General features: G+C 43.6%; 1 protein-coding gene across 2 annotated transcripts in view; it reads left to right on the plus strand.

The window, feature by feature from the left end:
• The first annotated feature begins 2,022 nt into the window (after positions 1 to 2,022).
• Positions 2,023 to 14,608, plus strand: part of FAM53A (family with sequence similarity 53 member A) — a 70,548-nt gene continuing 57,962 nt past the window's right edge. The window contains exon 1 of one of the 2 annotated variants that reach the window (XM_071555243.1): positions 2,023 to 2,086. The gene's annotated coding sequence lies outside the window, so the exon portion shown is untranslated. The other variant, XM_071555244.1, reaches the window with a different exon arrangement.

The following is a 14,608-nucleotide window of genomic DNA, read 5'->3' on the forward strand; positions in this document are numbered from 1 at the left end:
CCTTAGACAGAATGGCTGTGAAAGACAAAATTATATAATGACTTCATTTTTTAACAAAACAAAATTGCTAACTCTAAGTTTGGACAAGGATTTAGCAATGAAATGCTTCTTGTTTTCAGTGGGGAATTCTGCATCCAAAACTGATTACAGGATGGAGCCAAATCCCTGCCAAGGACATGGACAGGATCATGGAAGCAGATGAACTACAGTTTCCCATGCACTAGAATTCACAACAAGGCCAGGAGCAAAATGAGCACAACCAGAAAGTATTTCAAGAGCCAAGACTGAGCGGTGGGAGAAAGTTGTGTACTTTCCTCTGTGTACCTGTAATCACTTCTGAGATCTTTCTGAAGAGAGGTATGTGTTGATCTTACTGAGAACTAGAACACTAATTTAAATATTCATTGTATAATCAGGGTAACGAATCTTGGAATATTATTTGAAAAGAGCACTGGAGCACTGTGAGGTTGTAGAGAGTGCAAAAGATGAAAAGACAGTGATGAAGATCAGCAACAAAGCCTGGTAATGTTGTTTGAAATAAAATTGGGTTTAATTTATCTGTCTTTTAAGGGTAAAATGTGAAAGCTTAGAAACTAAGCAAGCCAAAGTAAGCATTTCCCAGGGACACAATTTTGGTTTGGACTCTGCATTGCAATGTTAACTCGGGTATCTATTGCAGCATATTGCCTTGTAATTCAGCAAAATCTCACAGGGTAAATTCAGCTGAAAAACCTGTGGGTCAAAGGAAAGGTGGATGAAACCCAACTCCATGTGCAAACACTGAAGAACAGGTTGCAGGAGGCTGGAACAACAGATGGTTGCCAAAGGGACGAGAAGAGCTTTGCTCACAGTTACCATGAATAAGAAATAGTTGTACCTGGGCCCGTGGGCATCAGTAAAAGCAGGGTTTGGTTTCTCATGACGTGCAGGATTATGTGCCCACACAAAGCAGCCTCTGCCCCGACAAGTGCACGGTGTAATCGCTGTCCCAACACATCCCACTTCCTCCCCGCGCTGACTCAGAGCCCTTCGCAGAGACTCCCAGCGGAACATTTTCTCGCGGAGTAAGAAGCAGGTGTGGTGGGTTGTTTTCTGGCCTCCACTTTGAGGGCGAGGGGAGGTGGCACCTCCTCGGGCCCCCCGGACGGCAGGGATGGGGATGGGTGTTTTTCCAGGGGATCTGTCTGGGAGCGGGCAAGCAGAGGGCAGTGTAACCACATGGACAGCGCCGGGAACAGCCGGGAAAGCAACACGAGCACAGGGATCTGCTTGGGGAAGGAGGGGGGAGGGAGGGTCCTGCAGGTCATTCCCAGGGGTCATTCCCGGTCTCTCGGCGCCCACACCCCGCCCTGGCTGTGACAAGCACATTTACATCACTTCATTTTTTTTTTAACTGGAATTGTTAACCTTAAGTTTGGGTAAAGGTACAACTTGTTTTCAATGGGGGTATTCTGCGTGCAAAACCCCTGGTTACAGGACGGCGCCAACCCCCTGCCACGTTACTGACAAGGATCACGGACAGGGATGAACTATAATTTCCTACTATACGCACGAGAACTCGCAGTTAAGGCCAGGAACAAAATGAGCACAAGCAGAGAATGTTTCGAGAGCCAGGAGGAAGAGGAGGACTAGGAGGAGGAGGGGGAGAAGGATTAGGAGGAGGAATTGGAAGAGGAGGAAGAAGAGAGGGAGGAGGAAGAAAAGGGATGGGAAGAGCAGCAGGAAGATCTCCTATCGCCTCTGCGGCTGCATCCTGACACGCGATGACGTCACCCCCGCACGCACGCTGTTCAGCCAATGAGAACGGCGTTCTGCCGCAAGGCCTGCTGGGGGCTGTAGTCCCTCTCGTCCCTCCCGGCACCGCAGCTGCGCGTCCCCGCCGCGATCGAGGCGGCGCCCCGCCCCCTTGTAGGCGTGGCCGCCCCGCGCGCTGCAGCCAATGGCAGGGCGGGTCAGGGTTCGGCGTGCGGGCGGCGCGGCCAATGGGTGCGCGCGGGCGGTGCGGGGGGCGTGGCCGGCGGTGTTTTGTTCGGGCGCCGTGGGGTGGCCGGGCCATACGCGCGGGGGAGGCGGCGCGGCCGCGCAGGTACCGCGGGCCGGGGGGACACGGGCCGGGCAGCGGGGCCGGGCAGCGAGCGCGGCCGGCGGGTGCCCGCACCGCGCAGGGCACGGGTAACAGCCGTGCCGGCAGCAGCCGGGCGGGTAACAGGTAACTGCAGCCCCGCGGGCGGCCCGGCCCGCCGCGGATACACTCGCGGAGCGCTGGCGGGCGGGGCGGCGAGCGCGGCCCCAGCGGGGGTGTCACCCCCGGGCTGCGCCTGTCGCTGCCGCAGCGCTGCGGCCGCTCGTCCCTCCGTGCGCTCCGGCGGTGGGTGAAGCGGCGGGGATGGTGTGTGTGTGTTCCCGTGTCGGTGTCGGCGGCCGGCCAGGGCCGCGCTCCCCCCGCACACCCTGCGTGCTGCCCAGCGCTGCAGGCGGCGGCAGGAAACCCAAACCCCCCAAAAAATCAAGTTATCAGCGGTAACGGTGCCGCTCGGCGTGCGATTCGGGCACACGGGCGCTGCCGTGTGTTGCCTGGGCCTGGCCTGGCTTGGCCGTGCGGGGAAGAAATGGGATGGAATGGGAGAGTGGGATGGGATGGGATGGGATAGAATGGGATGATGCTCGGACATTCCTTTGTGCCGCTGCCCTGCACACACATGTCTGCAGGCACGTACCCCGCGATTTTTGGGGCGATTCCCCCCTGTCTGGCTCAAGGGTAGAGTTACCTCCGAGTGTTTTCCCACAATAGCCGCCTTCCATAGTGATTCCTGGGTGGAAGCAGAGGTTATTTTCTTCATTCGCCTCTCCACAGCGGTAGGAAAGTTGTTTTCTGGTTTATGGCCCTGAGGTGTAAGGACCAGTTGGGCTCAGTGGGCGATTGAATGGGCTCATTGTGTTATTCCAGCTTTTCTAAGGGCAGTAACATGGCTTTGTTCTGGTTATTTGGCTTATTAAATGTCTTCTGGCCTGCACGGAGGCTGAACAGAAATGTGTTCTTGAGATTCTGGGCGATCTTTCAGGACGTCGCTTTAGGTCTTGTGGAGGATCCTCAGGGTTGGCCTTGAGTCAGGGATCCAAATCCCTGGGCTCGGGATTGGAAAGTTCTGGTGTTTTGCCCCGCAGGGAAATGACATCTCCACTACAGCCTTCAGAAACCAGAGACTGGGCTTTGGGGTCCCAGGGCTGAGAGGGAATGGGTCGTTCAGACCCAAGAAGTTCGTGGATTTTAATGTGCATACCCAGTTCTAGGCCTTAGGATGAGTTGAGCCAGCTGGTCAAATCCACTTTGTGGTTTGCTGTGCTTGCATTAAAATTAGCTCCTGAGAACAGTTATTTTACTGCCTTTGCTGTTGCATTGCCTCCCGTTCATGTGCCTGACTGATACAAAACATTTTTATCGAAGCTGCTTTTGGCAGGAACCAGTAAGTTTGTGTATCTTGTGGCAAGCTGAAATGTCCCTGGATGTGTGTTAATTGTGCGTAGTCTGCTTGCTTCGAGCCTGGCTTATGAAACCTGGAGTACAGTGTTTGCTGAATGGCAGAAACTTTCCTGATGAAGCATGTGACTTGATCTGGTTTTATTGGAGGTGCAGAGTACGTGTTCAAGCCCAAAGAGCTTGTATCCTTACAGATCCTGAGCCTCTAAAATGCCTGGAAGAATTGCACTCGGAGGCAGGAGGCTAAACATACATTTCAAGTAGATCTACATAAGCTGGTGGAACTCCTAATTAGAAAATGGGTTTGCTACTCATTCATTTTGAATTTTTGGGAAATACTGTACCTGTTAATATGTCTGCTATTTTTAATTATCCTTATTTTTTTCCATCAGTAACAATGTTATTCTTCATCATGTGGAAGTACAGGCTGCCTGTTAGACAAACTTAAAATACTGATCTACAACATCATCCCCCTAATGATCTGGTATCCTTGTGGGATGTTCCTGTGGTAATCTGGCAGTCCTCTAGTGGCCTTTACCTGCCAGTGCGTAGCCCACACTTATTGTCTCTTTAACTGGAGAATTCAAGTTGATTAAATAATTGTAGAGGGATATTTTAAATTTGGAATACTTAAATTTCCCTGCTTTTGAAAAGCTATTTTTCTGCAGGGTACTATGACTGAGAGGAATGAGGAGTCTTAAAGGAGAATCATTATTTATATTTGCAACCATTGTGTTAAACTTTGGAAGTCTAGTAGAGGTATAAAACTATACTTGTGAAAATACAGTGGGCAAATAAACTGAAAGCCTGGCTGTACTGAAAAGACTCCAATTTATTGCGTGGATTGCTGTATTTAAAACAAAACCTTGAAGGATTTATTCACTCCTGTAGGAATTCCTTGAGAGTCTGGTAGCCATTACTGTGGCTCCCTTTTTAAGTTCCTTCTCCTTTTCCCCTCTCTGCTCTTTCTCCCCCTTCCTCTGTTGCCTTCCCCCAATCTACATTCCTTTGTGTTAACAGTGATGATGGCAGTTCGAGTCACCTCCTGTGGTTTGATAGATTATTCCCTTTAGAAACATGGTGTACTTAAAACTTTCCAAACACAATTCTTTCCTTGCTCCTCCACTTTTTGGTGCTGGCTCTGAGTTTTGTTCTAAGAATCTGTCCTCTCTGCTTGTGCTTTGAATTTTCTTAAATCTTAATAAGAAGTCTGGTTAAACCTTTAGTGGAAAATATTAGTATTTATGTTATGATTTACATTTCTTTTTGTATATATTTATGGTCATAATATAAACAGAAATTTTGCCTTTTGGCAACAAGGAGTTTGTCTCTCCCCTGCAAGCTGACAAGTTTTGTGCTTCCTTTTTAGACAAGACTTTACTTGCTTTAAACTTCCATTTCTATTTTTATGAAATAAACTATTTTTGGATTAGTACATTCCTGAGATCTGATAGTTATGTAAGAATGATCTTGCAGGTAAATGTTCATAGGACCTTGTCTTTGGTCTTACACAATCTACCTATGAACTATAATTTTGAAATAGAGTAGAATGTGTAAGAGATTCCTGTCCATTGTGGAAGTGTCTGCAACATTTATTGTAGATATTGCAAGTAACATGATCTTACTGGGGAGGGTGGAACTATACACAGAAGCCTGTGAAGGGCTTTATGAGCACTCCTGAAGGAAGAGTTAATGAGCAGAAAGAAGCCCTGGTCATTAATTCTGGGGGAGGAATTCATGGCTAAGAAAACAGGTACTTTAAATCAGGACAGCATCTGATACTTTCTTAGTAGGTAAGTTTTAATCTCTTGACTCTGTATACCTGTAAAGGAGCCACTTCTGTTGACAGTGTGTTTTTTGGTATATTATGAAGTTTGTGTCCTTAAGATCTTAGCACTGAAGTATTGCAATCCAGTGATAGAGACAGAGTTCGTATAAAAAACCAAAATCTTCACTTTGTTGGTTTCTCTGAACTGTAAACACGCTTTTAGTGGATTGAGACAGTCATATTTTCAGAAAATGGTTTTCTTTAAGGATTTTCTTCTCCCTCAAGAGGAGGTCTGTAAAATAAAAAGGTGGGGGGAGTGCATATTTTTAACTCCTTCCTGTGCTGCTCTGCAAATTTTTCTGTTATCCAGCTGGATATTGTGGTACTGTTGAGTATGGAAAAAGCCTGAAATCAAGGTGTCTGTCAACTTTTAATATAGCCATTTCTACATTTTGTGCTGTTTTGGCTTTTCTGTTTGGTCAGTTTGGGAATTAGTGTCATCACCAAGCTGGCAAGAAGCCACTCAGCCAACTGCTAATGCTTTGCAGTGGGCATAAGGAACTTCTGAGGGCCGTGTTTCTGCTAATTTTTAGGTTGAGGGGAGGAAGTAGGCAGGGTTGTTGCTAAATACATTATCTGGGTTATGGCTCTCAGTTTACTGACAGCACTATTTTTTTAAGCAAGCAGTTGAATATCGTGCTTTAGATAATACGAACTGTTTCAATTAGGAAATTTACTGAGTTATAAAAACAAAACTCATATAATTTGCTTTCTGCTGTTTGGACTTGATTGTATTTTAGTGAAATGCTGGCTGTCACATTTTGCTTGTTGGGTATTAACAGTAAGATCAAGGGTTCTGATTACCTAATGTTAGCATTATTGCTCTGAGTTTGGTATGGCAACATTGCTGTAAGTTCCTGTGAAAATTAAACTGTAGGAAAATACTGGGAGGAATTCTGTCAATGATAGATCAAACTGCAGGCTCAGGGCTTTGGACATCCAGTACCAGTGATGGAAACTGCTCTTTGATGCATGTGGGTCTCTGTATAGACAGAGATGAGAGTGTGAAATCAGACAATGTTTTTGCTTGGTGCTGTCATAGCAGGTGTCATTTGCAAAACTGACTCAGTATACCCAGACCTACAGAGTCATTGTGGGCAAGGCATTTGAGGTGGAAGAAACTGTTGCTGCCTTTGCTGAGCTTCAGAATTGGAACCCAGCTGGTACAGGAAATAGTTGAAGAAGTAACTGCAGCACCAATGTCTGTGCCTTTACTTTAGTGCTGTAGCCTGAGCTCTGTGATGCTGGAAGATGGGATCTGAATTCCTTTCTTTCTGAAGATTGTTTTTCATTAACACTCTCCTTATCCAGCCAGCCTTGACAATTGGCTTGCTGTTTATTTGTTAATTCATTTTGCTTCTCTTGGGTAATGAAAGATCACATTTTTAATTTGACAATTTCTACATTGAAGTTAAGGTGGATTAATTTTAAAAATGAAGGAAAACCTTTACTATCCTAATAAGGCCTCATGCAGGAGAACTGTGGCTTCTCTTCTACTGTCACCTCCCCTTGAGCCATGAATGGGAATAATAGCAACTTCTGTTGGTGTTATATTAACTTTAGGTCCCTAATTTGCATCTCAAATAACATTGTGAGCAGCATTAATGCCTTCGAGGGCTTTGGGAGGTTTTTTAATTTGTAGGTTAAATGTATTTTTTAACCTAATTGGGCAGTTCAGGTTATTATTGCAGCATGTTTAATTTTTGCTCTGTGCAGCTCATGTTGATGTCAGTGGCCCTAAATCATTCCTTCAGTGCTGTGCACATGTGTTATATTTCACCTTCTTAATTGTGGCTTTAGATTTTGTGTTCATTTAGTGTTCCTCTGTTTCATACAGTTACTACTGGACACTGTGTGATGTTTTTGTTCTTTATCCTACCCTCCAGAGTTTGTTTATAGTTAAAATTCTTGCTTTAAAGTTACTGTTTCCTCTAACCCTGCTTTCCAATGAAAAATGCACTCCTCTGTCTTTCTTCAAGATTTCTGTTGATCTGACCTCTTTGGTTTTAGAGGAATGAAAGTTTATCATGTTTGAGGAAGGGTGTAAGTGACAAGAGCTGTGTGTCATTTGATCTGTCAAACCGTGTTGTTTTAATCAGCTTCCACTGTCCAAAAGTAGCATGCAGAATATGGAAAAGGTTCAAGTTTGGAGCTTTAGGTGTGTGATGTAGGTTATGAATCAACAGAATTGTGGAAATATGGTTGAGGCAGGATGGGTCTGGATCTGTGGGGTTCTACCTCTTGCAACTCAGCATTTCTTAGTCAATAGGTAGGTGGCCACTGAGGCTGTAGGTGGGTTTTGTATCATACTATAAACCAGCTTTGTTTTCATAACATGGAGACTTCTAATCTATGGACAGTTTTGAGGTGTGATTTATTTATTTTTAAGTGCTGGTCTTATTTAGATGCATAGGATCTATTGGTGTGTTTGTATAGTGTTTTTGGTGAACTGACAGCTACAATTACAATCCTAGTTTACCAAAACAAAGGAACCTCTTTGCTCAATTATTCCAGTGTGATAGTAGTGACAAATAATAATTCATTATATCCTATTTGGAATGGAGAGTAGTGGTGTGTAAGCAATACCCCAAGACTACTGCTGTGCTTCAGAGTGTAATTTGATACAATATTTAGTAAGTGAGAGGAATAATGAAAACAGCATTCAAGAACTACTTACTTGAATTGGCTAAAATACAGTATGTGTTTCTTCTAGTGGGAAAAGGGAAAGTACCTTGCACTTCATCTTTTCATTTCTTAGAAGCCATGAAATCAAACAAAGTTGAACCTTGATGAATTTGAGAAGTGTGAGTAACTTGGAGGCTAAACTGAAGTGCTGTTGCTTGCTGTAAGGCCAAGACACAACAGCAGTGTTGCTGATGGGGAGGTTGTGCTGGCCCTGGAACATGTGCCAGCATGTCCCAGTGCCAGCCTGTTACTTGGCCTGTTCCCTTCCCAGGATGTGTGCTGGTCCCTTGAGCTTGGCCGCATATGTGCTTGCTGACTTCATCATTTTCTTCCATTAGCACTCCATCCTGACCAGACCTTTCTGGTTCAATATTTGGATAAGAAATTGCTGAACTCCTGGAGGTTAAGGTAGACTGTTGCTGTTCTTTTCATGTTTCACAAAGCAGAAAACTGTCATTTATTGCCCTTTGTATGGCCAACCTTCACAAACGAAGCTTTGGGAAGGGCTCTCCCCACGTGGGTGTGCCCTTCCAGCCTGCACGGTGGATTGTTTAGGTGAGGCACAGCATGTGCAGAACTGGCCCCACCGTTTAAGTCCCAAGGTCCATCTGCCACGGCCGAGCGAGCTTGGACAGTGACAGGGAAGTCCTCGGGACTGTCACAGCACCCGGTACTGACCGGGGCTGACCCTGCTGAGCATCCGAGATGTGACAGGATGGGATGGCAGGGGGGCTTGAACTGCCAGCGGACAGTCCCCACTGAGACTTGAACTCAGGTCCTTGGGATTCAGAGTCCAGAGTGCTCTCCTTTACACCACAGGACCGGCCAATGTCATTTAATAAAGCAGACAAATACCTGGATAAATACTTCTTTTACCAAAGTATTACGGAGAGGGGAAAAAGGATAGTATTTTGTCTTTGGTTTATGCTTCTTAGGTGGCCTATTTGTAGTTGAGCTCTTACGACTTAATTCTTCTGTGCTTTAGTGACTTCAGCTTTTGCAGTTTACATGTGAACGTGTGACTTATGCACACATTCTCTATCTGTAACTAATGCTCTCTGCTTCAACTCTCCATCTGTAAAATCCTGCATACTTTAGTTTTTATTTTGGATTATTTGGTTTGCATACAGCACTTTACATCCTCAGGAAGTCCTAACCAAGCCTGAGGCAATGGCTGTAAAAGTAAAAGGTGTGTGCATATGTTTGTGTGACACTGCTTTGACACCACATCAGTGAAAGCCATTACATCACCCTGCTGGGTTGTTAAAAGGCGAAGCACGCACACTCCTCTTTGGTCAGAAGAAAAATACAGCAGGATACTGCAATATTGTTGAAACTTGCACACTGCCACGGGAAGTGATTGGAGTGGATTTATTTCTGCGTGAAGAAAGTATGAGGCAGGTGATGATATTTTTTTGTATAGTAAAATAACATGAGCATGCAAATCCTGATGTTTTAATTTGCAAAATCAGAAAAGTAACATCTAGCTCATTGAAACTAAACATGCACCATAGGAGGATAACAAAAACATTATAGTGGCTTGAAATTGAGTTAGTTGTTTGGAAAAAAAAAAGTAGGACTGCAAAAGGTGTAGGGTGGATGTGAGTTCCCTGCCCCATACTGGTATTGCACATCTAATGTGATTCATAATGGAAGCTTGAGCAGCTCTTCCTACTCAGTCCAGTGCTTTGCTGTCCTCAGCATTAAAACTTGTTCTGAATATGGAACCAGACACCTTCCTTACTGCAGGTCAAGCTTAGCCCTAATTGCCTGGGCACAGCTGTTCTTTCCCCCTGTAGTAAGGAATCTTTTCAAAATATTTGAACTGTCCTTTGCCGTACTCTTGTTTTCTTGTGATACCCTTATGATACTTTTATCCTAAATAAAACTGGTGTATTCAGGTCTTCCTGAGAGGTCATGTTTTTTCAGCTCTAATTATTTTTGTTCTTTCAGATTAGCTCACACTGGGCTATGAGCATTGTACCTAAAGCTCAAGTTTGTGCTACAGCTGAGGCTTTCCCGAGCTGAGTGGAGTAAAGAGAGGGCTTCATGTGCCCTGGAGCTGATATTCTTGTTTATGCATCCCTATACATTTGACTTTCTTACACCAGCTTAGCACTTGTTTCAAGGTCAGCCTGTTGATCCAGCCGAGCCCACAGCTTTCTTCTGGAGAATTTGCCTTCCTGTTTGTTCATTTAATCCTGCTTGAGTGCACCTTTCACAACTCAGTTGTATCCTGTTACTTGCAGAACAGTTTTCCAACTTGTCAAAGTAACATAGAATGCTAAGGTTGTCTTGCAGCTATTCCTGCCTTTCTCTCATTGTAATTAGCCCGTTGTGCCAGCAGCAGATCATGGGAAGCACAGAAATGGAACTGAGCTGGGCTCCTGTTGGTGTGTTCTCCTGCTGGCTCCTGGTAACTGCTCTCTGGATATGGTTGTTCCCCAAGTATTCCAGTTGCTGGAGAGCCTTTGCCTGCCTCCCCACAGCAGAAGTGTATAAACCTTAGGTGTATGACCTCGCAGATTCTGTCCTGTCTCTAAACCTGGTTACTTTGATATCCAAGTGCTCAAGGTGGCTGCTGTGCACCTTGTTGCTCTTTCGTGCTCACAAACGGCTCCCACCCGCCCCAGAGATTCTGTGGAATGTGGGGAATTGGAGACCAGTCACATGAATTTTGACCTTTTTCTGAAGGCAGGCATGGAATGAAGGCAGGCCTAGCCTGAGAAACTGATATCCAAACTTTTTCTTTTTGAAAAGTCCTTTTTCTGTCTATATATAACTATATCACATAACAGCCCAAATCTAGTACCTTGCAAATAATTTCAGGTGTTAGAATGACTGAAGTCATCTGTGGTTAGGTTTCTTTTAAGATCTTCATTCTTGAGATTAAGTTGCTCTTGCATTGCAGGCTACGTGTTGAAGAATAAGATCCACTAGTTCGAGCAGCTTTTCTTTAGGGTATTGGGTTTGTATTTGCAAGTATTTATTGACATCTCTATAGGTGCAGTTCTCTCTCTTTGAAATCTTAGTTCTCATATCATCTCCCCTGCAGAACTCGATTCACATAATGAATCTTGTGCTGCATGGAAATAGATTTCTCCAAGCCCTGTCTCTGTTGGAGTTGTCTGACACAGTTCTGTAAGTACTATTTGTTGCTGCTTTGCTAGCACCTCTCTCTGTAAACTTTCAAACTACTTTGCATGTCCACTATTCAGTAATTTCCTTAGACTTGCTCTAATCTCATGCTGTGTTTATAGTTCCTGCATATGTAGCAGCTTATTCTCATCACACAGATGTATTTGAGTGCAGATAAAGTTGTGATGTGCCTGGCCACAAGCTGGAATAATAAATCTTCTAACCATCCATTCCACTGTGTGCCAAAGGAGATGGACATCTGTCCTTTGAAATTGTGCTGCAGTGTGAAATTGAGTAGAGGTTTGGAAAGTCTGATGATCCTTCTCTAAAGATGTTTAATGTTCGTTTCAGTGATCACTTGAAACCCACAACATGTTGCCAGGAAAGTAAGGCAGCATCACCTGGTGTTGAGAAGTTAAAGGCAATGTGGATGGTGAAATGTGTATTGGGTGTACTTTAGGATGTTAATTCTTGTTTTTAAGTATTACAAACACTACTTGGCAGTATTATGGGGAAACTGTATTCAGAAAAGCTCTTTTGGGGTGGGTTAATACTTGGTTGTGGCAGGTTTTTCCTGTGTTAGGTGTGATACTCAAATTTTAGTAATATAATCAGTTACAAAATGCCACATGTCCCTTGAGACTGAACTTTACAGTCCTGTTAAAATGCAGCCTTAACCTTCAGAACTAGTTGTGGAGGGTGGACCTTCCTTTCACCCTTTTCTCATTTGAGCACGAACTGATCAAATAAAACCAAACCTATTTCTGAATTCTAAACTAGTTATTGAACTAAGAGCCAAACTGAAATGAAATGAGTGCCTGTTGCACCTGCAGAAAAGGCTGCAGCTGTCAAAGCCTTGTTTATCACTTATGTACTTCTTGGGTCCAGGTGCTCAGCCTGTGACTTCCCCTCTGCAGTGCTTTGTTTCAGATCTTCAACAGAAAAGATGTTACTGCTTTTTGCAGACTATACTGAGCTTAACCTTTGCATGTGTGAAGATGCCAGGAACCCAGATGTAATTTCAGAAGCTTATTTTAAAGGAAATTTGGATGAAAGTACTCTTTTTGTGAGTACTGAAAGATCATTTGAAAGACTTGAGTTTTCAGGTGAAGACTTGAAATGACACACTTGCATCTCTTACTGTTGACTTCATCAGATAAATCTTTACTGTTTTGTCCTTCAGCCTGGTTACCAAAGCTGATCTTGTCAGAATGCTGTCATCTGTGAAGGTAACTGCCCAAGTGGGAGGACACATTTCCCTTCCAAGCACTCATGATCCTGTTCTCTCCTGCACTGTTGCTGTCTGTGGATGTTACATGCTCAACTTGCCAAGTGACTTACCTGATACCATTTAAAGCAGCTAAATTTCTGTCCCAATCAGTGAAGATTAAAATTAAAGGCTTTCTTCAACACGCATTTTTCAGCTGGCATTTTTGTGCTCAAATAAAGTAGTTATTTTTATCTTGTACTGACTTAAGTGTGATCTGCAGCACTTGTGCACTGCTCCTCACCTTGTACCTCGTTGCTCCCCATGCAGGGACATGTTTTTGCACTAAGGCTTCATTGCTGTCCTCTGTGAGTAAACTTTGTCATTTGGAGTTCTAGTGACTTCTATGGTGCCACTTTGGCAAGTGAATCTTTCCTCAGAACTTTCTTGTGGAATTAATAAGTCACTCATTAAACATCTAATAGTTTTGAGGTAGCACACAGAGAAAATACTGAGCTTTTCCTAAAACTGGTAGTCTTAAAAAGTCTACTAATGTAGCTAAAATAGTTAACTGTTTTAATCTGACTGAACATAGTTGTATTCTCTTACATGGTGTAACTTTGTTTGTCCCCTGAAATTTCTTTTAGTTGATGTAATTGTTACAAATAGTTTTTCTAAGTACCTCCTGCAATGTGTACCCCTTGGTTTGTGTCTGAGCTTGTGGCACAGTGTTTCCTGACTCCAGCTGTTCCGTGTGCTGCTGAAGGCTGAATGCATAGAGAGAAAGTAGTTATCTTTCTTTTGCAATGGTCTGGTGAACTAGTAAGAGCTTCATAGCTCAACTGAACTAATTTTTATTGAAGTACTTTAATACATCTGACAAGTGGGATGTCCCTGGTGACACTTGAAGTATTACCTGAAAGCACACACTGTATTGACATGTGTACTGCTTTTGTCTGGAATGTCAATCTGTTATTTTAATGTACTTCAGTTTATGGTCTGCTCACATGGGGGGCATTTGTGGGCTGTTACTGAGGGCTGATATAGTAGAGCAGTTTATATGAAGTGCAGATGTCTTGAGATACTTCACTGTTCAAAAGGTCACGGTATGTGCAAGACAAAAGTTGGACACCCAACAAATAATTAAGTTTAAAGGAACTGTAGTTTAGCAAAGTGAGAAACAACAACAAGAAATTCTTCAAAGCACCATTCAGTTTTGGTATTTGTAGTGTGATATATCAGACCCCTTTACTATAAAGGAAACTTTTGCTACTTAAAAGCTGTGTGGTATTTGAGCTTTATTTTCTGAATTCAAATGGATGTGGTAATGAGATGTTGTAGAACTTGAGGTCTTTCAGTGTGCCACCTCTCAAGGTGTCTTCTGCCAGATGAATTCAAGTTTCTTCAGTAACAAATTGCAGATGGTCAGCCATGATAGAGGAAACATTTGGGCCATGAGATGGAACGTGGTTGTCAGTCACACACCATATTTCATATCTATCCAATGCATTTTCATGCTCTTTCAACACAGATAACGTAGCAGCAGGCTTTAACTACTTTATGCAAGCCTGCATGGAATTTTAGTCTTGTTTAAACTCTTCTTTGTAATTCACCTTCTTTATACTTTTGGGCTTTATATGAAAATATGTAAACCATGTATTTGTTGTAAACTCTTAAAATAAGGATACAAACAGGCACGTGCTCATTCACTACAGTTGCATGGTGATCTGGAGAGTTACAATTTTGAGATGAAGATGGGATCTTTTCTTACACCACTAATTTTGGCATAATACTTTGTCCCGAGAGGGAAATATTACTCATAGTATGAAGAATTAGGACAGTAAGGCTTGGAGTTACTGTGAGCAAGCGTAGAGATGTATGGATATTTACAGAGTACTGCTCACACTTGAGTTCTAAATTTAGTACTATCTGCAGTTCACCAGCTGTACTATTTACTGACAAATATTTGGACTACCATAGGCTCCTCATTTTTAATTTCCACAGTTGTACACAAGCTAATGTAGGGAGACTTCCCTGTGTGCAGATTATATAGCTCATTAGATCCCTGAAATACCATGAAGTAGCATCTTAACATAAGTGCTTTTCACCTGGCCTGAGGCCTCCAGCAAGAACGTTTCACACTCGGGATCATAAAAAAAACCGTACTAGCTGGGCTTTTATTTTAAACATGCCAACCAGATGTCTGAAACGCTTCAGAATGAACCTGAAGGCAAACAGGAGGAGGTTTATTAGCTGTGTGTGTTTTGGGAGC

This window comes from Pithys albifrons, chromosome 5, assembly GCF_047495875.1.
Source record: "Pithys albifrons albifrons isolate INPA30051 chromosome 5, PitAlb_v1, whole genome shotgun sequence".
Taxonomy (NCBI): Eukaryota; Metazoa; Chordata; class Aves; order Passeriformes; family Thamnophilidae; genus Pithys; species Pithys albifrons.